At 42.6% G+C, this 23335-nt stretch overlaps 2 pseudogenes; both read left to right on the top strand.

Moving 5' to 3' along the window:
• The first annotated feature begins 8077 nt into the window (after positions 1 to 8077).
• Positions 8078 to 8536, top strand: LOC105063319 (prothymosin alpha-like; annotated as a pseudogene).
• Positions 8537 to 21463: 12927 nt separating this feature from the next.
• On the top strand, positions 21464 to 22444 carry LOC105063324 (serine/arginine-rich splicing factor 10 pseudogene; annotated as a pseudogene).
• Positions 22445 to 23335: the final 891 nt, after the last annotated feature.

The raw sequence follows: 23335 nt of genomic DNA, 5'->3' as shown, positions 1-23335 counted from the left end.
CACCTCCTTGTCAACTAATCTTATAATCGGAGACAGTTCTTCAAGGGGCCTACCTGGGCTCTAACCTCAGAGCTGTGGAATTTCACTCTTTCAGTCTGTTCCTCTTTTTTCAAAGATAGGGAAACCAGGCCCTTGCTGGCTTAGCATTTGGGGGAGGGCAGGCAGAGGGAGTGCCCAGAGATAGATGACCCAAGGTCAGTGGGCAAGTGGAGTGCTCTGGGATGGATTTTTTTCTCCTCCTTAGAATGTATAACCACTGGGTAGAATGTTCTTTAGTCCTGCATCAACACATCATCACTGTGACCTTCCACGCCAGAAACAATCCTTGTAATAATGCTGACACTTTCTTAAGAGAACGCTGAAACACTTTTCCAGAGATAGCACCGCATTGTCTCATTTGGGAAACAAGTGGGGCGGAAACTCAGGGAAGTTAAATACTTGACTGAGATACTCAGAAGGTCAGCCGCTGACACAGGAAGGGCTCATAGACCACAGCTTGGTGAGCCTGGTTCCCATCACCTGCAGACATTTCATCTTGGTCGAAGTTCTGTTCTTAGTATCTGTGTAACTTTATCAGGTAAAACTGCACACTCTCTTGGTCGTAGTCCTCACACTATTTATTAATCTGCTGGGCCCTTTGATGTTTTAATTATATCTGAGTTGCCTAGATTTAAATTTCAGTGGCCAGTATCCAGGGTCTGGTCTCCCTATGTTCCAAAGAACACAGAGAGCAACACAGAGACCAGGAAAGCAAAGTGTCCCAGGAAAAGGCTTCCCTGACCAAGTCAGAAATGGATGAACATTGTGGGGACAAGAAACCAGATCTTTTTCCACCTCCACTTCTTTGCCTATCAAAGCTTTATTTCTTGTTACTTTAATTAAGTTTCTGACATCAGCCTGGGGGAAGGCTTGTATGCATGCAGCCTTGCAGAAAATAGCCCAGAACCCCACAATGGCAGCAGGAAACCCGAGAACTCAGTCACCCACCCAAGCCCTCCACCCTTTCCCGGGCCATTAAAATATCAATGTTATTAAATGCAAGAGTCAGAGAATCAAACCTTAACCTGTGCCTGTCTTGCGTTTCTGTTCCTCCTTTCTCCACCCGCCTGTTGTCCCTCCCACCCGTACAAGGATTGAGCTCTAAGCCTAACAGCCTTGCACTGCTGAGCTGTACATGTACAATGTGTGTCTGCGTGCACATGCTTCTCCAGAGCTGGCACACCTGCTCTCTCTCTCTGCAGAGACATCCTTCAGTAGTCTCTATTGCCCCGGTGGGCCAGCCTCAGGGATCACAACCCCATAAGCGGGGCCCTGAGCCCCACAGATTGGCTCCTGGAACTGGGCCCCTTCACATCCTGTCCCCAGACAGAGCAAAGACGGGGCTACTCCGGGGAGAACACACGCTGGAAAGAAGCAAACTGCATTTCAAGGCACAGGAGTTATCACAGGGAAATCATGGCTTTTTGTGTAGCTTGAATACTGGTGACTTGTTCTGTTTCTGGCTTTTGCTTACAAAAAAGAGACATCGGTCCAAAGCTCTGATGGTGTTTTTCTACTCAAGGCAACATAGACTCTAATTTTCAGCAAAAGCCACGAGAATGTCTTCAAGTCAGCTGGAGTGATTCAGCTCTTGAATCTGACCCATAATAACATCTTGCGTTTCTAAAGAACTTTCCAGCTTGCGAAGCGCTTCACATAGCACATTTCTTCACCAGGCGACTTTTACCAGGGCTTCTAGCTGCTGGGGGAGCAGCCTTCACACCAGAGCTGCTGAGATGGGGGAGTCTCCCAAGAGCACATCCAACTAGCCAAGTTTCCTTCTAACAAAATTACACAAAATGCACAGCTACTTTTAAGACTCTTGCACATTTCATTCAACCAGTATTTATTAAGGCCCTGCCATGTGCCACCCTCTGGCCAGGCACTGTGGATACTGCCAAGAAGAAACAAACAAGAGGCACGGTCCCCTTAAATGCTAATGGACAAGTTACACATTAATCTGTAATCACACAGAGTAAACGTAAAGTTGCAACTTCTAAAGATACAGGATGATGACTTAGTCAAGGAGCGCCTCCCAGAGGAAGTGACCCCTGAGCTGAGATATGGAGGACCCTGGCATCGGGAAAGGAGAGAAGGGAACAATACTGCAGGGAGAGCGTGTATGGTTAAGGGTCCCCGAGATGCATGGGCACAAGATGCATGGCACGGGGGGCAGGATGAGGCTGGAGAGGGAAGTGGGGCCCGGGTGCAGGGATTTGTAGGATGTGTTACAGAACTGAGTCCTCAGCACTAGGGTAGCAGGAGCCATTGAAGTGGAGGGTCCTGATGAGATGGATATTGTAAAACATCACACTGTGGGATTAGGAGAAGAAAAGAATCAGAGCGGGGAAAGGTAAACAAGTTCAGATGCTACTGAAGCAATTCACGTGAGAGACTACAGTGGGGAGACAAGGAGGGAGAGAAATGGCAGGATTCCAGAAATGGGAAGTAAAGCCAACAGGAGTAAATGATGGACTGGGTCTGAAATGAGGAAGAGGAAGATGTCCAAGTGTCCTTTTTAAAGGAATACTTTGTACTTTAATGATATTCACTTAAAACAGTTAAATGTATGTAAAATCACAACTAATGTCCCCTAAAGCAAGTTGTAGCAGGCTCTCTCTGTGCACCACAGTGGAGTTCTTAGACTTGGAATTTGTGAAGTGCTCCAGCAGGTTCTGACAGCTTACAGAGCATCTGTTTATCAGACCTGATTGGTTCTTTAATGCACTGAGTGTTTAAGTAACTGGCCCAAAGTGATGCTGGAGCCAGGATTCACTACCAAGATGAAACTGGATAGGTTGAGACATCGTGGCTTAGGAAATTAAGGCATTGCTATTTCCAGAATCTAAGAGTTCATGTCACATCAATTTACAGAGAAGTAAAACAATATTCAAACAAAAACTCATTAGTGTGCCAATGAATCACTGCTGAAGGAGAAAGAAGGTGCATTCATCAATTCACCAGACATACTTTCATACTTTAGGGTTTTTAAAGGTACCTTGAGGTATTTAAAGCTGAATGCAGAAATCAACCCAATTGCATGCTGAGGAATAAAAATGTCCCCAAGTTCAAGCCAACACCATGAGGTCAGTGCTTTTTATTTCAATCAACAAATGTTTATTAAGTGAACTACCTTGGGAAAGTTACTTAACATTTTGGGTCTCAGTTTCCACATTAGTAAAAGGTGAACCCTAATAGTACCTGTTTTAAAGGACTGCTATAAGAATCAAGCAAATTAATTGATGTCAAAGACTTAGACTAGCCCTGGGACCTGGCTGCCTCTTCAACTCCATTTTGAGCCACTGTCCCCTGCAAACTAAATCTAATATAATCTTTTCCTTTCCTCAAAGCCTTCCCACATGCATTTTCCTTTGCAAAAACACTCTGCCTCTGGCTGGTGTATCTTCATTCTTCACGTGTCATAGGTCAAGAACAGCAGAAAAAGATCCAGGGGCCAAAGCTGACCACACACACAGAGTATACAAGTAGGTTTGTGTGTGCATAGGCACACAGACACGCACTTGTTTCTACATATATAAGTCAGCAGTCCAATGCTGTTAGGGTGAGAGGCAGTGTCTATACAAAATCAGCGTTCTACTAGGAGCATGAGACCCTCATGCAGGAAGTAACCCCACTATTGTCCTCTGTATTAGCCTGACCTCTATAAGAATATTCCATCCTGTCGTGGGTCCCCTGATGTCTTGGATATTTTTTTTAATGCAGTTGTGGATGTATTAAGGAGATGCCTAAAAAGTGTACCGTGAATTACTAAAAGCATGAAAAAACAGTGCTGCAAAGAAAGTTGTAATGATCAGAAGAAAGACAAGACTAACAGCTGACCAAATGCCTGCCTGTAGAAAGATAGGTAGATGCCACTTTAAGGAATGCTGTGTCTGTGGAAGACAGAAAGAGACAGCTGCCTTATGCAGCAAGACAGACCATTTTTACAATAATACAGCACACTGAGAACTGGATCCTTGGTATCTGCAACATCTTTCCTAGAATTTAGAAGCTCTGAGTTGGAATCCTGACCCTACCACTCACTAGCTGTATGACTTCGGGCAAGTAGTTAATCGCTCCAAGTCTCAAGTCACTCTTTTCTGCCAAATGGGAATAATAATATCTACCTCATGGGTTTTTGTAAAGTTTAATGAGATAATAATTCGTTCCTGGCTTTTAGTAACAATTCAAGGAAAGCTGGCTCTATTGTCCGCTTCCTACCTCACTCCCCTCAGGACTGGTCGATCACTATTAAGAAACTGTTCTCATTTTATTTCTGCATAAACTATACATAAGAGTCACTGGGGAAAATAAAAAAGAATCACTGAGTGCAAAGAATACTAAATACCAAATGAAATTAATCTGCAAAGGATGCATCTGGAAAAAAGATGGTTTGTTCCAGAACAATCATTTTAAACAAAAACAAAAAGCTTATTAGAAGGTGAGAAAGGCATCCTTGATGGATAAGCGGCAGCCCAGAAGGTCCATAAAAATGTTCAGACAGTCAGCAATTTGGCTAATTCACACAGGTGACTGACTAGGGGGAAGAAGGCTGAAGAGCTCAATTTAGATAAGGAAACAGACTCTTCCTTAGAGAAAGCTTGAACAAGAAGATTGCACCACACATCTCTGAGTGATAGATAGAAATAGAAAAGATGTTTGCCTCCTTTGTCCTTATCTTTTAAGGACAGCTGAACAAATGGTATCTTCTTGAGGAATAGAGTAAGTGGCAATGAACCACATGTTTTCTAGTATGACCTGGAAAATGAGCGTCAGCATCTGCCGTGGGGGTCTCCAAACCCCGGGAGGACCCATAATGCTGATGTACTGAAATCACAACCGATGACAGAGAGGATTGTTTTCTTTGACGTCAGGGGCATTGTTCATGCAAAATTCATTCCTCTAGGTCAAAGAGTCCATCGAACTTATGGTGAAATCCCAAAGCATTTGATAGATTCTCAGCGTTGCAGCAAGAGGGAATTCTAGCTCAAGGCTCCAACTCAAACTAAGCCACTGTAAAGTACTTTTGATATAAGGAAAAATAGAAAACAAAGATAGAAGGAAGAAAGAGAGGAAGGAAGGAAGCAAGAAAGGAAAGGAGAAACTGACAAGACGCCTCCTTGTTCAAACTTTAGTCAGGCTCCTCTGCACCTTCTTCTCAGCTTAGCCTCAACCTTGGGATGTTATGTCAATTTTACGTTGCTCAATTCTAGCAAAATTCCTGCTAAATCCATTTAGCAAGGATCCCCACCCTCAATATCTGATCACCCTCCATATTGGGTCCAATTCCTCATCTCCTATGCTTGGTATCATGTCACCCTGGTCTGCCTTCAGCAAGAATCATAGGTCAGTTTAGCCAGAATGCCCTTTTACCAGATGTAATTTTAGTAATTTTCCAGCCACTGACCCGCAGCCTGCTCCTTGGCCAGAAATCCCCAACTTGTCCATTCAGAATGGAGCCCTAGTCCAAACTGAGGTCTCTCTACCCCTATTACAACCATTCCTGAATAAAATCTACGTTCACTGCTCTATCTTCTGCCCAGCTCTGGTTTTCTTTAACACTTCCCAGCCTGATCACTCATCTTTTCTCCAGTCTTGGCTCCAAAAACATCTAGCTCTTCCTCAAAGTCAAATACACTCTCAGAAGATGAAGATCCCCATCAATAAAGGTATATGAAAGTCTGTCTATGCTATAGGCTTAGAAAAGAAAACCAAAAAAAGGGGGAGTGGAAATATTCACATTGTTTGAGCAAATGGCCCCAGGTGACTGCTTTAAAGATGAGAACAACTATCTGACTGTTTTGTTTTTTAAAGCTCATACTGCAGTCACAGCTCTGGCATTCATTAGGCAAGTCACAGATACATGGCATCCAGTTACTTGAACTAACTTGGCTGAGGGTCTTCAGTTATCTCCCGTTTGACTTCCTAGCTCACTTTTGCAGATTCCTCAGCCTCTAAATAAGGCACATTTTTAACCTTTTGGTCTCTGACAAAGCAGAGCTCTTCCTGCATGGGTTCTCCTTACCCTCACTCCAGGCCAACAATATTCTAAGGATTTTACTAATACCCTTGCCTGACATAACCTGGGATGTCAGACCTCCCCTTCGATTTAATCTCGATCTCTCTTTCCTCTCTCTTTTTTTTTATTTAAAATATATATATATATCTTTTTATTGAAGTATAGTCAGTTTACAATGTTGTGTCAATTTCTGGTGTACAGCATAATGCTTCAGTCATACATGAATATACATATATTTGTTTTCATATTCTTTTCATCATAAGTTACTACAAAATATAAAATATAGTTTCCTGTGCTATACAGTAGGAACTTGTTTACATATATATATGTATTAGTTTGTATCTGCAAATCTCAAACTTCCAGTTTACCCCTTCCCACCCTCTTCACCCCCTACCTGTAACCATAAGTTTGTTTTCTATGTCTGTGATTCTGTTTCTGTTTTGTAAATAAGTTCATTTGTCTTTTTTTTTTTTTTTAGATTCCACATATAAGTGATATCATATGGTATTTTTCTTTCTCTTTCTGGCTTACTTCACTTAGAATGACAATCTCTAGGTCCATCCATGTTGTTGCAAATGGCATTATTTTATGATATTTTATGGCTGAGTGGTATTCCACTGTATAAATATACCACAAGTTCTTTATCCAGTCATCTGTCAATGGACATTTAGGTTGTTTCCATGTCTGGGCTATTGTAAATAGTGCTGCTAGGAACATTGGGGTGCAAGTGTCTTTTTGAATTACGGTCCCCGCTGGATATATGCCCAGGAGTGGGATTGCTGGATTCTATGGTCTCTCTCTCCACTTTTGATTCCCTTCAGCTACCCCTTCATTTACACCTGTCACTTCCCAAGCCTTTCCCTACCACCTCCATCACCAGTGTGTCCCGAAGTCTGATGAGCAGATGCCTTAGTTTCTGTTTGAACATCTGTTCCTTTAACTACCTTATAGCCTTCACCCTCATCCATCCTCAGGCATCCACCTGGGACCTCAGTCTCACATCCCTGGGCACCCAAGCCCCCAACTCCACTTTCCCGTCCCTTCTGCCTCCACCCCCACCCCCACCCCCACCCCCACTAACAAGGCAAGGTGCCTGAGTCATCACTCTTCTCAGTATAACCACTAGACTTTTCTGGACTTGCTTTTTTCTTTCATTCTTTTTTTAAGGGATTTTTCACCAATAAGCAATCGGGGTTTAGATTGCCCAGTCTGTCCAAGAGAAGTCCAGATGAGATAACACAGGGACAAGGGTTCATTACCAGTAAGTCTTTGACAACCTTAGAACCATCGGCACTGTTTTTGGTTCAGGTGAGATGGATGCTGACATGGCGCCTCACACTATTGGCCTGTGGTCCAGCCAATGAGCCCGCTGGTCTCTTGACAGGCTGCTCAGCCCTTAGGCACAGCCTGGCCTGAGGGTCAAGGCCCCAGAAGCCACCCAGACAGTGGGAGCTAGAGGCTGGTGGTAAGGTGGGAGAGTAGCCAGTCCTGAGTACATCTAAAGAGACTTCTGTTGTTTTCCTTCAAACAACTTTCAATGGGGAATATCTTAGAAAACTCTGAGCACATTCAAAGAACAAAGATGTAAAAGGAGCTGGAAAATAGGACCCATGAGGGATGGAGAGGAAAAGAAGAGAAAGCCTGGAGGCCACTTCACAACGGCCTACAAAGTTTAAAGGGATATTCCTCAGAGGATGGAGACCAGCTGTTCACCGTCCCCAGCGAGGACGGAACAAAAGGAAGTGAGCTTCAGCATCCACGGGAGTGACTCAGGCTGGAAAATAATCGCTGCCAGTGAGGATTTCGGGCTTGGGATGAATTATCGGGAGCAATCAGGGCCTCTTGTCCTCTGGAGGTCTTCAGAAGATGAAGGAGCTCCCCACTGGCTGCTCTGAAAAGCCATCTTTGCATTGTTCCTGTGTCCGCCTCCCGGTTTGCCGCCGCCGCCGCCGCCGCGGCGGACTCCAGCAGCTTTATCGCCAGAGTCTTCCAACTTTCGGTTTCTTTTTAATCCTCTGCATAGGATCACCGGCGTGCCCATCATGTCAGACGCGGCCGTGGACACCAGCTCAGAGATCACCACCAAGGACTTAGAAGAAGGAAGTTGTGGAGGAGGCGGAGAATGGGAGAGAAGCACCTGCTAATGGGAATGCTAACGAGGAACATGGGGAGCAGGAGGCCGATATTGAGGCAGTTGAAGAAGAAGAAGAAGGTGGGGAGGAAGAGGAGCAGGAAGAGGAAGGTGATGGTGAGGAAGAGGATGGAGATGAAGACGAGGAGGCAGAGGCAGCTACGGGCAAACGGGCAGCTGAAGATGATGAGGATGACGATGTTGACACCATGAAGCAGAAGACTGATGAGGATGACTAGACAGCAAAAAAGGAAAAGTTAAACTTAAAAAAAAGGGGGGGGGGGGCACCGTGACCTATTCACCCTCCACTTCCCGTCTCAGAATCTAAACGTGGCCCCCTTCGAGTAGAGAGGCCCGCCCGCCCGCCTGCCGCGGACAGCGCCACCTGCAGATGACACGCTCTCCACCACCCAACCAAAACCACGAGGTGAATTAGCAACAGGGGAAGAAAAAAGAACCAAAACGTCCAAGGCCTTGCTTTTTTTCTTAAAGTACTTTAAAAAGGAAAATTTGTTTGTATTTTTTATTTACATTTTATATTTTTGTACATATTGTTAGGGGTCAGCCATTTTTCATGATCTCGGATGACCCAACCAGTCCTCTGTCCTGCTTCTGACTTGACTTGTGGTGTGACCATGTTCATTGTAACCTCAAAGGAGAAAAAACCTTGTAAAAAAAAGCAAAAACAACAACAAAAAATCTTATTCCGAGCATTCCAGTAACTTTTTTTGTGTAGGTACTTAGCTGTACTGTAAGTAGTTGGTTTGTATGAGATGGTTAAAAAGGCCAAAGATAAAAGGTTTCTTTTTTTCCCTTTTTTTGTCTATGAAGTTGCTGTTTATTTATTTATTTATTTATTTTGGCCTGTTTGATGTATGTGTAAAACAATGTTGTCCAACAATAAACCGGGATTTTATTTTCCTGAGTTGTTCTAACAAAAAAAAAAAAAAATAGAAAAGAAAAGAAAATGAAGGAGCTCATCTTCCTGGACAGGTCAGGTGTGACCCTGTCAACAGGCAGAGGAGAAGAAGAGGACCAGGGTCCAGTGTTTCACCAGCCACATGAGCCTACGACGTTTGCAAATAGCCAGTGCCTTAGTCCTTACAGTATGTCCGGCAGCATAATAGTTTTTTGGACTCTGACATTTGCAGAATTGAGCCCAGGGAGAGGTAAAAGAGAAGGCATGCGAGGAATGAGAAATGGGAAGAGAAATGGAATCATTTTCCACAGGAGAGGGAGGGGGAAACTGCAAATAACCAAATGCCAGCCCTTAGTAACTATCAATTTCTAAAGTGAGAATCTCTCACTTTTTCATATGAAAATTAGCTTCCATATAAATACACTAATTGGCCATTCTTGTCTTTTCTTTTGGGGTTTCCTGGCATCCCTTTGTGTGCTCTCTGTACACCTTCAATATTAGCCTGTCTCAGTTTCCTGCACAGTAAAAGCCAAAGACAGATTCTTGCCATTGAATCCAATGCTTTACAAATCCAAAGCCAGAATCTTTGGTCTGACATTACCCGTCTATTTAAACTCAATCCCAGCACTCAATTTCTAAAGATATTTTTCTTATTTTTAATTCCTTAAGACCTTTGGGTAGCTCTCCAGTCTTTTTCATTAAGTCCAATACTGAAGGCCTACTCCTATGTCCTCAGAGACAATGTCTTTGAATCAGATGGGCATCCAGGGACAGCCATGCCCATTGGGCTGAAGTGCCCTGAAACACGTCCCCCCTCTCACTGGATGCAGGGCTGCTCAAGGAGCCGGCCGGTGGCTGCACTCACAGTGCAGGAGCGTGACATTGTCTGTCTCTGCCATCAGAGCAGGCCCTGAGGATGACTGAAAGGAAAGGACCCTTGTCTCTGAGTCTCAGCCAGTACCCGGGGGCCCGCTTCTAGAGCGACCACCGTCAGGATCCCCTTCCTCAGGCAGCTGTGACTGCAGGCACCAGGCTGCGAGCCCCAGAAGAGCCAGGTCTCCTCTGTGCCGTTCAATGTGCGTGTCCCTGGTGCCCAGAACAGTGCCAGATGCGTCACAGGGGAGCATCGATATTAATATTCAGTGACTGAGTAAACAGATAACCAGAGCCTTGGAGACTACCCCCCCAATTCCACAGTTCAGCACGAGGTTCTTTCTTAGGTTTGTCATAATCCTATCTGCACTGTCTCGTTTCCTACCCCTGGAAATAAATACCTTTTCTGATGAATTAGTCCACGCTAAGATGTTACTGGGTGCTAATGGGTTCATCTCCCTCTCTCTCTCTCTCTCTGGCTCTAGGCCTGAAGCTGACCTTACCCCAGACCCTCTTACACCAGCCCCTCCCTTGCTGGGCTACAGGCATTCATCCCCAGATGCAGAGAAGAAAGGATCCCCCTCTGTCGTGCTTGAATTCTTGAGTCGATGCCAAGAAATGGCCAGCAGAGCAGAACTAGTTGAGATAGAATTTCACGCATCTGCCAAGGACAGATTCCACCGGCTGCTCAGGAACTTGCACTCACACAGCCCTGTCCAAGTAGCGTGAACACAGAGTAAGCCCTCACCAGATGTAGGAAGCGAGGGGGTGACCCTCAGCGGCCCTGGGAACCCCTGTCATCACCCCAGCTAGAGGTGCCAGAGGGAATGGGCTGTGCTCAGGTGAGACTCAGGGTAAAAGAATCCGACTAGTGCGAGTTCCAGCAACCGAGCCTGTGTGCCCAGGACCACCTGGGGGCTTTCTGCAGCACCACTGCACCCTGGCTCAGAGCTACAAACTGTGTCAGAGTCTCAGAAGGTAGGTCCCAGAATCTGTGTTTTTCAAAACACTGTGATTCTGATGTCCAGTGCAGTTTGAATAGCTGCCCTACTGGCTGATTGACCTACATTCTCTACCTACAACTCTTTTTTCCCTTTTGGGAGGGAATCTGGCTCCTCATGTTACACCAGGAGACTGTCAGCATCACTAAAGGCTTTCCTGTCATTTCCAGGTTGAGTCTGGCTGTGCTCTCCTGGGTCACACGTAAGTGGACATCCCAGAGCCACCATCTCCACTGAGTAACTGACGTGAGTTTGACTTTTCCTCTGTCAGGAGTTAGGAGATGAAAGGCACGTGCAGAAATGTGTTTATTCAGTTCAAGAAATCCTAGCACTTTCTCTGTCTTGGCAGGGATAGCAAAAGTACCTTGCCACTTGCTTGATCTCAGGAGCTGAGGGTCATGGTAGGAAGCTGGACACATAAATGGCTGAGCAGGAGGAGAATGCTGATGGGAGCAGCTGTCCCCTGGGTGGAAGCAGTCTTGGTTAGGACAGGCAGGACTCCGCTCAACCAGAATCAGAGAAGTAAGCCGCCCTTCACTGCACCTGCGAGCTCTGGTCTCAAGCACATTCCAGGCACGGGAACTGCCATGGATTCCTGGGGTATCTTTCCTGTTTCACCACTCGACTGGCTCTGGCCCTCTCTGGGACTTGTTCACCTGGAGCTGGGTTCTTGGCTGACTCCATGGATGGAGCCCTGTGTTTAAGCTCCAATCTGAGCATCTGAGGTTTCACCTCTTTCTGTGGCCGAGGCATCGTTCTGACACTTGCCCCTGACCCCTGTTCCTTCCTAGCTTCTCTTGCCTCATCTCTGGCCCCCAATTCCTAGTCCCTATGCCTCACAGCCTCCACACACCTGCGGGACTTCATCGCCCATCTGCTGCCAATTCCCTCTGTCACATTTTTCCACAACCTGCCGCAAGCCCGCTTGTTGCCTCTTGTTGGCTCTCCATGACCCTGGCCACCTGCCTTTGGAAATGTCACTCTCCCCTGTCACCCCCATCTCCTGATACCATACTCGGCCTGCTTCATTTTCTCCTGTTCCCTTCATCTGTCATTCCCCCTGCTCCCACCCCCTCCCCTTATTCTGTCTATAAAGGGAGCTTCTGATGATATGAATCGTCAGTGGAAAGCACACACTTAGAGGAGTTTATGAATAAATGGCTCTGCTTTCTTTCTTTATTACTACTGCCATGCAATTAGTTGCCCTTTAACCAATAAGTTCTCCCAAAACAATGCTTTTTTTTTTTTTAAACAATGTCCTTTAAATGCTTTCATCTCTATGAGATTTCTGCTCCTTGATAATAATGGTGGTTGCTGTTTCTCTTATAGACCTAATGAGTTAGAGAGTGTGTATTTATGGGAATCCTCAACTATCACTATGCCTCATAATTACCTAGGATGCTTTTAAAAAACACAATGCCTGGTATCTACTTTCAGACATTTTTCTGCTCAATTGATTTGAAGTTGGACTCTGCATCAATATTTTAAACATACTTCCCAGGAGAGGCTGATGTGCAGACAGGTTTGAGACTCACTGATCTATAGGAAAATCATTCATGATAAATGTGTATTCAAATAGTGAATTCCAGGGGGAGGGTATAGCTTAGTGATAAAGTGCATGCCTAGCATGCGCAAGGTCCTAGGTTCAATTCCCAGTACCTCTGTTTAAAAAAATAAACAAATAAATAAACCAAGTAGTCAATTCCTGGGAGTTTTGATTTAAAGCAGTGGCTCCTAACCAAATCCTTCTGAAGCAAGGCAAAATATCTTAAATCTCACCCTACTCCACCCACTCCCAATTGCCAGTAGGAAAGAACTCTGTGATAAAGAATTAAAAGGAAACAAACCCATGATTTTGCATCTAAAAGAATGCTCTAAGTACCTTAAATGTAGCCCACAAGATTTGTAATTTGCTAGTGTTTTGTAAGTTATTTTAAAAACACAAGTTATTCAAAGAACACAAATTCAATGGTAACATATCACCAATGATCTGTCCCCAAAGAAGGAAATGTTAGCGGGATTGTATTATATTATTGGCTTCAGCAAAAAAGCTGATGGATGAATAGCTTATCTGCAACATTACTGGGAAATAATGGGCCAACAATAGTGTTTATAAAAATATGCACCATAAAAACTGTCACCATCACCAAAGATTACTCCAAAGAACAGGAATTTATTACTTAAAGGCATGACTAGCAGCCACTTGTAATCACAGCCACACCTAGACAAGTGATATAAGACATCCTTTCCTCAGGTTGCAACAGCTCCTTGAATGCCTGTCTTACCAACATTATTAGCATGGCTGCCAACATCTTAAAATACTGATGTAGTATTGTCAGTAAATGCTGGTAATGAAATAGTCAACATAACTATTCTTTACGCATTTAGTAACTTAGTGATAAGAAGCTCTATACATTGAACAGAAAAGTGAAAATTTATGAAATTTTGCCTCTTTTGCCCAAAAGAAACTTCCCCAAAACACATATTTTTAATGTGTATCCATGAGGAAAGCACTCCTGGTCAAGGACCACCCTATAAGAGTCCTAGTTTTTCTGAGGGATGTATTTTACTGCCTTTTGAGACAAGAAGAGTGTTTTATTATTCTTTTTAAAATGCACATCCAGGTCCAAATCTGATCTGCCTGGTTACAAATACCTCTGGAAGGAAACTTTTTTTTTATCCTAATAAAGGTATTCACTTAATCTTTCAGACAAAAAACAAAATCATGTTTTTTATAAGTGAAAAGGTGTACATTAGCAAGTGAGGGGGGAAAATCAACTTTGTTTAGGAAGTTTTCCAAAGGCAAATTTTGTTTAGCCTGCATGACTTATCCAAGTCTTTGATGGAAAACAATTTTTCCCCAAAATGGCAATTTCTTTTTTTTTTCAATAAAAACATTTCTTTTTTTTCTTTTTTCTTTTTTTAAACTTTTATTGAGATATAGTCATTTTACAATGTTGTGTCAAATTCCAGTGTAGAGCACAATTTTTCAGTTATACATGAACATACATATATTCATTGTCACATTTTTTTGCTGTGAGCTACCACAAGATCTGGTATATATTTCCCTGTGCTATACAATATAATCTTGTTTATCTATTCTACATATGCCTGTCAGTATCTATAAATTTGGAACTCCTAGTCCATCCCTTCCCACCCGCCTCCCCCTTGACAATCACGTTTGTATTCTATGTCTATAAGTCTGTTTCTGCTTTGTATTTATGTTCTTTTTTTTTAGATTCCACATATGAGTGATCTCATATGGTATTTTTCTTTCTCTTTATGGCCTACTTCACTTAGAATGACATTCTCCAGGGACATCCATGTTGCTGCAAATGCTATTATGTTGTCATTTTTATGGCTGAATAGTATTCCATTGTATAAATATACCAATTTTTCTTTACCCAGTCATCTGCTGATGGACATTTAGGCTGTTTCCATGTCTTGGCTATTGTAAATAGTGCTTCTATGAACATTGGGATGCAGGTGTCTTCTTGAAGTAGAGTTCCTTCTGGATATATGCCCAGGAGTGGGATTCCTGGGTCATATGGTGAGTCTATTCCTAGTCTTTTGAGGAATCTCCATACTGTTTTCCACAGTGGCTGCACCAAACTGCATTCCACCAGCAGTGTAGGAGGGTTCCCTTTTCTCCACAGCCTCTCCAGCATTTGTCATTTGTGGACTTTCAAATGATGGCCATTCTGACTGGTGTGAGGTGATATCTCATCATAGTTCTTATTTTCATTTCTCTGATAATTAGTGACATTGAGCATTTTTTGATGTGCCTATTGATCATTTGTATTTCTTCCTTGGAGAATTGCTTGTTTAGGTCTGCCCATTTTTGGATTGGGTTGTTTGTTTTTTTCTTATTAAGTCATATGAGCTGCTTATATATTTTGGAGATCAAGCCTTTGTTGGTTTCATTTGCAAAAATTTTCTCACATTCCGTAGGTTGTCATTTTGTTTTCCTTATGGTTTCCTTTGCTGTGCAGAAGCTTGTAAGTTTAATTAGGTCCCATTTGTTTATTCTTGCTTTTATTTCTATTGCTTGGGTAGACCACCCTCAGAGAAATATGGCAATTTCTGAAGATTGAGATGTAGGAAAAAAATCAGCCTAAAAATTTAGAACCAATATAAACTCAAATATCCAGACCAAACAGGACCAGTAAGCTCTGAAAATAAGAAAATCCAGAAAACCTTAGGAAATCTAAAATCTCTGAGCCCCTTTGCAAAGATACTAGAAATTTGAGCTTAACTAAAATGGAGAAATAAAAGTTTAATTTTTGTTCATTCTCTTTCTCTCAATTTCCACATACAAAATAGCTGCTAGTTCTTGGAATTTGAGAAGCTTGCAATCTGTGCATAATTACTTTAATAAGTATAAAACATATCCTATAAATATGCCATAATTGATGACATTTTAATTCTGCAAGTTTAAAACTGAGAATTGCTATTTTCAAGTTGCTGGAGAACAGGAAGTTCATTTAGTTTTTATCTCAGGACCTTCCGATACCTGGCGCAATACTTTTTATATTACAAGTATTACCGAAAACATACTGCTTCAACTTACTCATGTGACTTTAATGCTTGTAAAGCAGGGAAGACCCTAAGCATGAACAGACCTTCCAAAGAGCTGTCTTGCAGAAGTTACCATAAACACAACAGCTTGGAAAGGAACCTGTCCCTTCGGTTCAGTTAAGGGACATTTGCAGTTACCAGCGCCTTGTATTTTCATGTAGATTTGCCTCTAAACTCACCAGAGCAAGCGACCCCTCAGGTTTTTGGGGATTCATCCTCATGACTGCTTTCCAACTGTGTGGCACCAACAGAACCCACATCCGAAAGGAAGAAGACTCAAGCTCCCCAGGTTTTTGCCTCTTTTATAAGGTCATCAAGCCCATACTCTCACTATGCACCAGTATTTCCCAACTGTCTTAACTTAAGCTCCCATAACATAATACCGTAGATTGGGTGGCTTAGACAACAGAAATTTATTTCCTCATTGTTCTGGAGGCTGGAAGTCCAAGATCAAAGTGCTGGCTCCCGGTGTGGGTCTTCTTCCTGGCTTGCAGACAGCTGCCTTCTCACTGCATCCTCACGTGGCCTTCCATCCGTCTGCATGTGTCTGTGTGTGTCCGCGTGTGTGTGTGTGTGTGTCCGCGTGTGTGTGTGTGTGTGTGTGTGTGTGTGTCTGTGTGTGTGCGCACACACACATGCACAGAAAGAGATTATCTCTGGCTGCGTCTTCACATGGCCTTCCCTCTGCATGAGTGTGTGTCTGTGTATGTGTGTGCACACACATGCAGAGAGAGAGAGATGTGGTATCTCTTCATCTAAGGACACTCATCCTATCAGATCAGGGCCCCACTCTTATGACTCCATCTAACCCTAACTACATCCAAAGGCCCCATTTCAAGTTACTCTTTGGACATTTGGGCTTCAACATATGAATTCTGTGAGGACACATTCAGTCCATAACCCCAAACTTTTCTGATCATTGGAACCCCCCCCCCAAAAAAAAAAACTTGATTAAAACAAACCCAAACAAAACCAGATTCTCACTACCTGCCCGTGATGCTCTGACTGCAGAAGCTTCAGGTGAAGCTGCGAATTGTCCAGGGTGATTCTGACAATCAGGCAAGTTCACGAAACACTGATCAGCCTGACAACATCTAAACTGTAAGCTGACTTTCTCCCCATCCAGACTCTTTTCCTTGTCCTATTTCTGCAAACTGGCAGGCTGGACTGTTAGGGCACCACCACACCTGGGCTCAGATGCAGTTCAAAGCCAGGTGCAGCTCTTACACTGAACACAGCATCCCTGCAAGTGCTAGCAGTCCGCATACATGGGTCAGCCTTCACGTTTTCCGGCTGGGCTGGAGGAGGTGACAGGCTGAAGTGGGCCTTCTGTGCTACTGAGACGACTCAGTGCTGTCCGCAGGCCACCGGTACAGGAGAGCCACTGAAAGGCTGTGTTTTGTAAAATCACAGTGTAAGAGACTTTCTTTTTCATAACATAAAATTTACCATTTTAACCCTTTTTAAACACATAGCTCTATAGCAATGAGTACATTCCCACCATTGTGTGACCATCCCCAGCATCCTTCCCCAGAACTTTTTCATCTTTCCCAACTGAAGCTCCGTCCCCACTAAACACTAGCTTCCCATTCTCCCTCCCCAGTCCCCAGCAACCACCACTCTTCATCCTGCTTTCTGTCTCCATGAATCTGAGTACTCTAGGTACCTCATGTAAGTGGAATCAGACAATATTTGACCTTTTTGTGATTGACATTTCACTTAGCATGTCTTCAGGTTTCATCCATGTTATGGCATGTGTTGGAATTTCGTTCCTCTTTAAGACTGAATATCCCATCGTATGCATGCATTTTATTTATCCATTCATCCGACGATGGGCATGCCAGTTGCTTCTACATTTTGCCTTTTGTGGACAACGCTGCTATGAACATGGGGGTACGAATATCTGTTCAAGTCTCTGCTTCTAATTTTTCTGGGTGTCTACCCAGACATGGAATTCTGGGTCACATAGTCGTTCTAAGTTTCAGTTCTTCAGCCACATAGTTTTATATTTTGCATTTCCTCTAGCACTGCACACGGATTCCAGTTTCTCTACATCCTCATCATTATTTATTATTTTCAGGGTTTTTTTTTTAAATAATAGCCATCCTAAGCCCGTAGGGGCTTAATTTGCATTGCCTGAATTATTAGTGAAGAGTCTTTCTTTTAGGGAACAAAAAAAAGAAAAAAATGTAGCCCCAAAGATTTAGGTTGGAAGATGGTCCCAGGAAACAGAGGCAAATGTGCAGAATCACAATAAAAGAGAGAAAATGATGTGAGAATGCAGACTTACAAATGTTAATCTCCAAAGCATGCTTTAAAAATAAAGGTAATGCTACCTTAAACAAGACAAACTCAGGAGGGTATCACTTCTCCCAAGGTATAATAAGAAATTGAATTGCCATGGATAAGCTTACAATGTACTTAAGCTGTCTGCATAAAAAAAAACAAGAAATAACTATGGTAACATTTCTCCCATATATAAAACAAGAATCAATTTATTCATTTACCACTTAAAAAATTCAGAGGAAATTCAATCTACCATGAGATCACTTTCACAGTGATGAATCAAATTGATAAAAATCTTCTTGCAACTTGCCAGAAGACAGCAGCAAAACTTCCTAACACAGCATTGTAAACAGACTATACTTCAATTTAAAAAAAAAATTTTAATTTCTTGTCACATTAAAACATTGAAACCTAGTGTTTTGTCAGCCAACATTCTTTGCCCAGAAGATCTACAGGTTTGGGGCTGGGATCCAGAAAAGGGATTAGCAATAGGAAATTTGGCATCAGGCAAGGGAATGTTCTGGAAAAACATCAGTGTCTAACTTCCTTCCCCACGTACGCATAAAGCAGTGTACATTCATAGCACAGCCAGTGGCTTTAGGAACGTGGACTAATTTAACTTAACAGACAGGTAACTACACTTAGAACGGCATTTGAATACTCACTCTAAAGGGAATTGATATGGCAAATTCTGCACAAAGTGCAATATAAAAACAGTACTGCATACACTGTGATGTGCACAAAATCTGCATTATTCTTTGTGGTTTCTTTTATTTCTAAGATGCAGTCGGTTGCCATGTACCACCTTACTTGGCCAGGAACTTAATTCTCATGCTTCTCCCTCCCTTCTCAAATCACATTTTTTTGTCTTATGAGGTCAAAAATAAAGCCTTTTGAATGTTCCAGGGTTTGCATTTATTATGAGTCTGAGGCAGAAGTTCCACAGGAATCATCATTCATGGGACAAACTGGTTTCAATCTGATGTTAATTCAAAGTTCCTCTGTTCAAAAAGGCTGGGGTGGGGGCGTGCCAGGTCGCACACCTGTGATTAACATGCCCGAGCCCTGGGGCTGCAATTCCTTCTTCACTTGGCTGCTGCTGAAACACAGTCTTTGTCAGAAAAATAACTGTAACCCCTTCAGTGCCTGGACCAGTGGATAGTTGCAGAGAGAAGTGATAATGGGAGGTTAGGGTCCTCCCCATGGTCAGTGAGAAGACCTGGCTGTGGGGGAAAGTCAGGGAGGACCAGAGAACTATCGTCCTGAAGGAAACAGATGGTCTCTCCTTTCTAGGCAAGCAGAAAGATTCATTTACCTTCATCAAAACCAGAATAATGTGTTCTGAGCTTGGCTCCTACAACCCAGGTTTCCGCTGGGATAAACTTCCTAGAGTCAGTGATTAGCTGTTTTGTCTGAGCCCTTTGAACAGCACTCCCCTCATGCCTGCCTCAAATGGTCACTGTTAAAAGAGAAACTAAAAATGTGGAGAGTGTATTTGAGCAAAAATTGACTGCAACTCGGCAGTACCAAACTGGAAGTGGTTTTGAGGCTCCATCGACAAGCTGGACTTTTTTTAGAGGAAAGGCAGAAGCAAAGAAAGGAAATTATTTGATTGGTTAGAGCTTGAAGCCTAGTTGGCTGTGACTGATTGTCCTTACATTACAACTGCATGACCCTGAGGCACTGACAAGCAGATTTGGGGTTGTCTACGTAGGCCACCGTGATGAGAGAGCCACCTCGGTCTAATGGCCTCTTTGTCTAATGTGGCATCACTAATATTAAGCAGGAGAAAAACAAAATAAATAACAGTCCTGTGTGTAGGACTATTCAAAGTGCTAATCATTCATTTAAGAGCCGACACCTTTGTTACAAGAATTAGTTAATAAACTATATTGACTGGGGGTGGGTACCAGACAAAGAGTAGCCTCATTAAGACAATTCAAGGGAAGGCAATATACCTGATTTTGCCTATTTGTGAGATTGGATTACCTTCTTTTGAGAATCTTTTTTTTTTTAAACAATATTCAATAGGGTTTTTAACCTAAGACAAAGTGGAGATAGCAAAAGTGTCACCAGTACCAAGGATTTCAAAAATGCTTAGATATAAGATGGCCCACTCTAAAGTCACCCCACCACAGATAATAGATAGGGAGGCTCACCCCTGAAACAAAAATCCATAAAAATTTCATACATAAGACTCCAATGGTGCACTGCTTTAAAATTCAGAGTCCCAGGCCCATCCCCAGAGATGCTCTTTTAGACCATCTCCTAGGATGAGATCCAGGAATCTGCATTTTTAATCAGCACCCCTGCCACACACACACACACACACACGATCCTGCTGCATCTATTCAGACACTTACCCTTTGAGAAACATTGTCCTAAAAGATGGGATGATTCCCAGACCCTCACGCTTGATCCTACCTGACAGTCTGCATTCATAAGCCTATGGTGAGAGCACAAGACCTTAAAACAAAAAAGTAGAATGTCAGAGGCAAACACTGGCAGTGGCCCCTTGGCCTGGGCTGAGGAGAGAGAGACATGATCTAACCCAGCAACTCCCCCTGCCTGGGCAGAACGGCAAGTATCTCCCGTTGTGGAGATGGATGCTTCAGATCATCTTAGCCTGGCATCATTAAGCATCTAAATTATAAAAGAAACTCCCCTTGTTCCAATTTATGTGGTCACTAAGCAACTTTTTCTTATAGAATTTGACTTCCCATAAAACATGCCTTTGCTGTTGGCCAAATACTGCTAGTATTCAGTCCCTTTGGCCCTTTTAGTAATGAGAAATTGGCAGTTACTTCGGCTTTTCCATCATTCTTTGAGTTTGGTTCATGGGACTCCACCCTTGAGAAACATTCCACTCTCCACAATTCATGGATTGATAAATTAGGTGTCTGTGCTTCCAAGGCTTAGGAGTACAGTATTACATGATTGGTTGACTCTGTGGATGTGGAACCATGGAGACCATGGGCCAACAATGGGAACTGAGCATCCATGGATTTTGGTATCCACAGTGCATCCTGGAACCAATCCCCGAAGGATACCAAGGGTGTCAGTGCCCTGAATCCCCCTCATTGTTCAATGATCAACTGCATTCTAGTTTTCAGCTTATTTATATTCCCACTTTATATGCTCCCTGCCATACTTCCAGAGGCAGGAAACATGTTTATTCATCTCTGATACTTCAAGGATAGCCAAGATATATTATTGAATGAAAAGTGTAAAATGCAAGGTAAAAACTGTAGAGACAGAAATGCCATTTATTTGTGTTTGTAAATTTCATATATATGCATGTATATGCATTCAAAATTTTTAGAAGGATAAACAAGAGACCATTATGAGGATTTACCCCTGGGGATGGGTGGGGAGGAAGGAGAGGAGACTTCAACTGTTTCTGTTTTATGTTTTACCATGTCATGCATTAAATTTATAATTAAAAATAATTTAAAAGAAAGTTATATACATGGTAGTATAGTAATGTTAAGATCACTCATCTGAGGGTTGCCATAGCGGAACCTTCTGGGTGTGTGTGTGTGTCTGAGGAGCCACCGCCGGGGCCACCGAAGGTTTGCTGAGCCCGTTAGTGTCCCTGCCAGACTCACGCTGCCATCATGTCCCGGTACCTGTGCCCCCCCAAAACGTCTCTGTTCGTGAGGAATGTGGCCAACGTCACCAGGTCTGAAGATTTGTGACGCGAATTCAGTCGTTATGGTCCTATAATTGATGTATACACATCAACTTGATGTTCCACTTGATTTCTACACTCGCCATCCAAGAGGATTTGCATATGTTCAATTGGAGGATGTTCATGATGCCGTAGATGCTTTACATAATTTGGACAGAAAATGGATTTGCGGACGCCAAATTGAAATACAGTTCGCACAGGGGGATCGGAAGACTCCAAATCAGATGAAGCCAAGGAAGGGTGGAATGTGTACAGTTCTTCATGGTATGATGATTATGACAGATACAGACGTTCTAGAAGCCGAAGATACAGACGTTCTAGAAGCCTTTCATAAAAGGAGGAGATCAAGAAGTCGGTCCTTTGATTACAACTATAGAAGATCTTTTAGTCCTAGAAACAGTAGATCGACTGGAAGACCTCGGCGTAGCAGAAGCCATTCCGACAATGATAGATTCAAACACCGAAATCGATCTTTTTCAAGATCTAAATCCAATTCAAGATCACGGTCCAAGTCCCAGCCCAAGAAAGAAATGAAGGCTAAATCATGTTCTAGGTCTACATCTCACACCAAAACTAGAGGCACCTCTAAAACAGATTCCAAAACACATTATAAGTCTGGCTCAAGATGTGAAAAGGAATCAAGGAAAAAAGAACTACCTAGATCCAAATCTCAGTCAAGATCACAGTCTAGGTCTAGGTCAAAATCTAGATCAAGGTCTTGGACTATTCCTAAGTCCAGTGGCCACTGATAGTATAAACCATGATATTTTTAGGCATGTATCATTCATTTACTCATAATTTGGTTTACTTAAATTATCAGGAATACAATGTTGCAATGATGCTTAAAAATACACTTGTCAGTTTTCCCTGTAGCAGGCAATGATTATAATTAAAATGATATGCTGTTGAGAAGCCACTCTTAAGAGTCCAGTTTGTTTAATGTTATGGGCAGCTACCAATTTGTGGTGTCTCTGTATATTTTTGTAAAGATTCTCATTTTTTTATGCTTGAACTATTGGTGAAAAGATGTTGGTTGACCATAATTTGCAACATTGTCTTATTAAAAATAAACTTTCATATCCATATTTGGTAGACTGTTAACCTAGAAATGTAGCTTGCTAATAAGATAGACTGAGACAAAAGTGAAGTTGTAGCCACAGTACAACACTGACCCACCAGACACATTTAGGTTCAGGGTGGACTTTTTATCTTGTCAAGATGTCTAGGCCCATGGCAGTAATTTATGGCACAGTGTGGAATAGTTCTTTTGTTAACCTCACTGTCTTGGGGAATGATGCCAACTAGGTTAAGTAGCATTTTCAGGGAGGTTGAGTTTTTAACTGAAACATGGAGCCTTCCCTGCTTTTTTTCTCATTTCTGTGAAGATTTGAAACTTACAAATGTTGGAAAAACTCACCTTAAAATTTGGGCAGGTTATGATGGCAGAAGTAATTTTAAGGGGAAAAGAATGCTCTTACGAAGTTACTCCAAACTTTAAGGAGCATTGCTGGCCATAATCTTTAGTTTTCTTACTGCTGTTAAAAGCAAGTAAATTGTTCCAAAGTAGGATTTGTTTGTGTGTATGCATAGAGTAAAAAGATTGAATTTTGATGCTTAGAGCACTTATATGCGTGCATTGGTATCAAAATTTACCCATCTCTTTATGAAGAAGGCTTGTCCACACCTCTATTTAACATGAGGCAAGTTGAAAGACAACAAACACTCCCACTCTAAGTGATTCTGTGGTGCCATGAAATTTAAAATAATTTGGAAAAAAATTAATTCTAAGAAAGTCTCA

This window comes from Camelus bactrianus, chromosome 35, assembly GCF_048773025.1.
Source record: "Camelus bactrianus isolate YW-2024 breed Bactrian camel chromosome 35, ASM4877302v1, whole genome shotgun sequence".
In the NCBI taxonomy this organism is placed as follows: Eukaryota; Metazoa; Chordata; class Mammalia; order Artiodactyla; family Camelidae; genus Camelus; species Camelus bactrianus.
The sequence above is the reverse complement of the archived record's forward strand: the minus strand, read 5'-3'. Positions and strand labels throughout refer to the sequence as shown.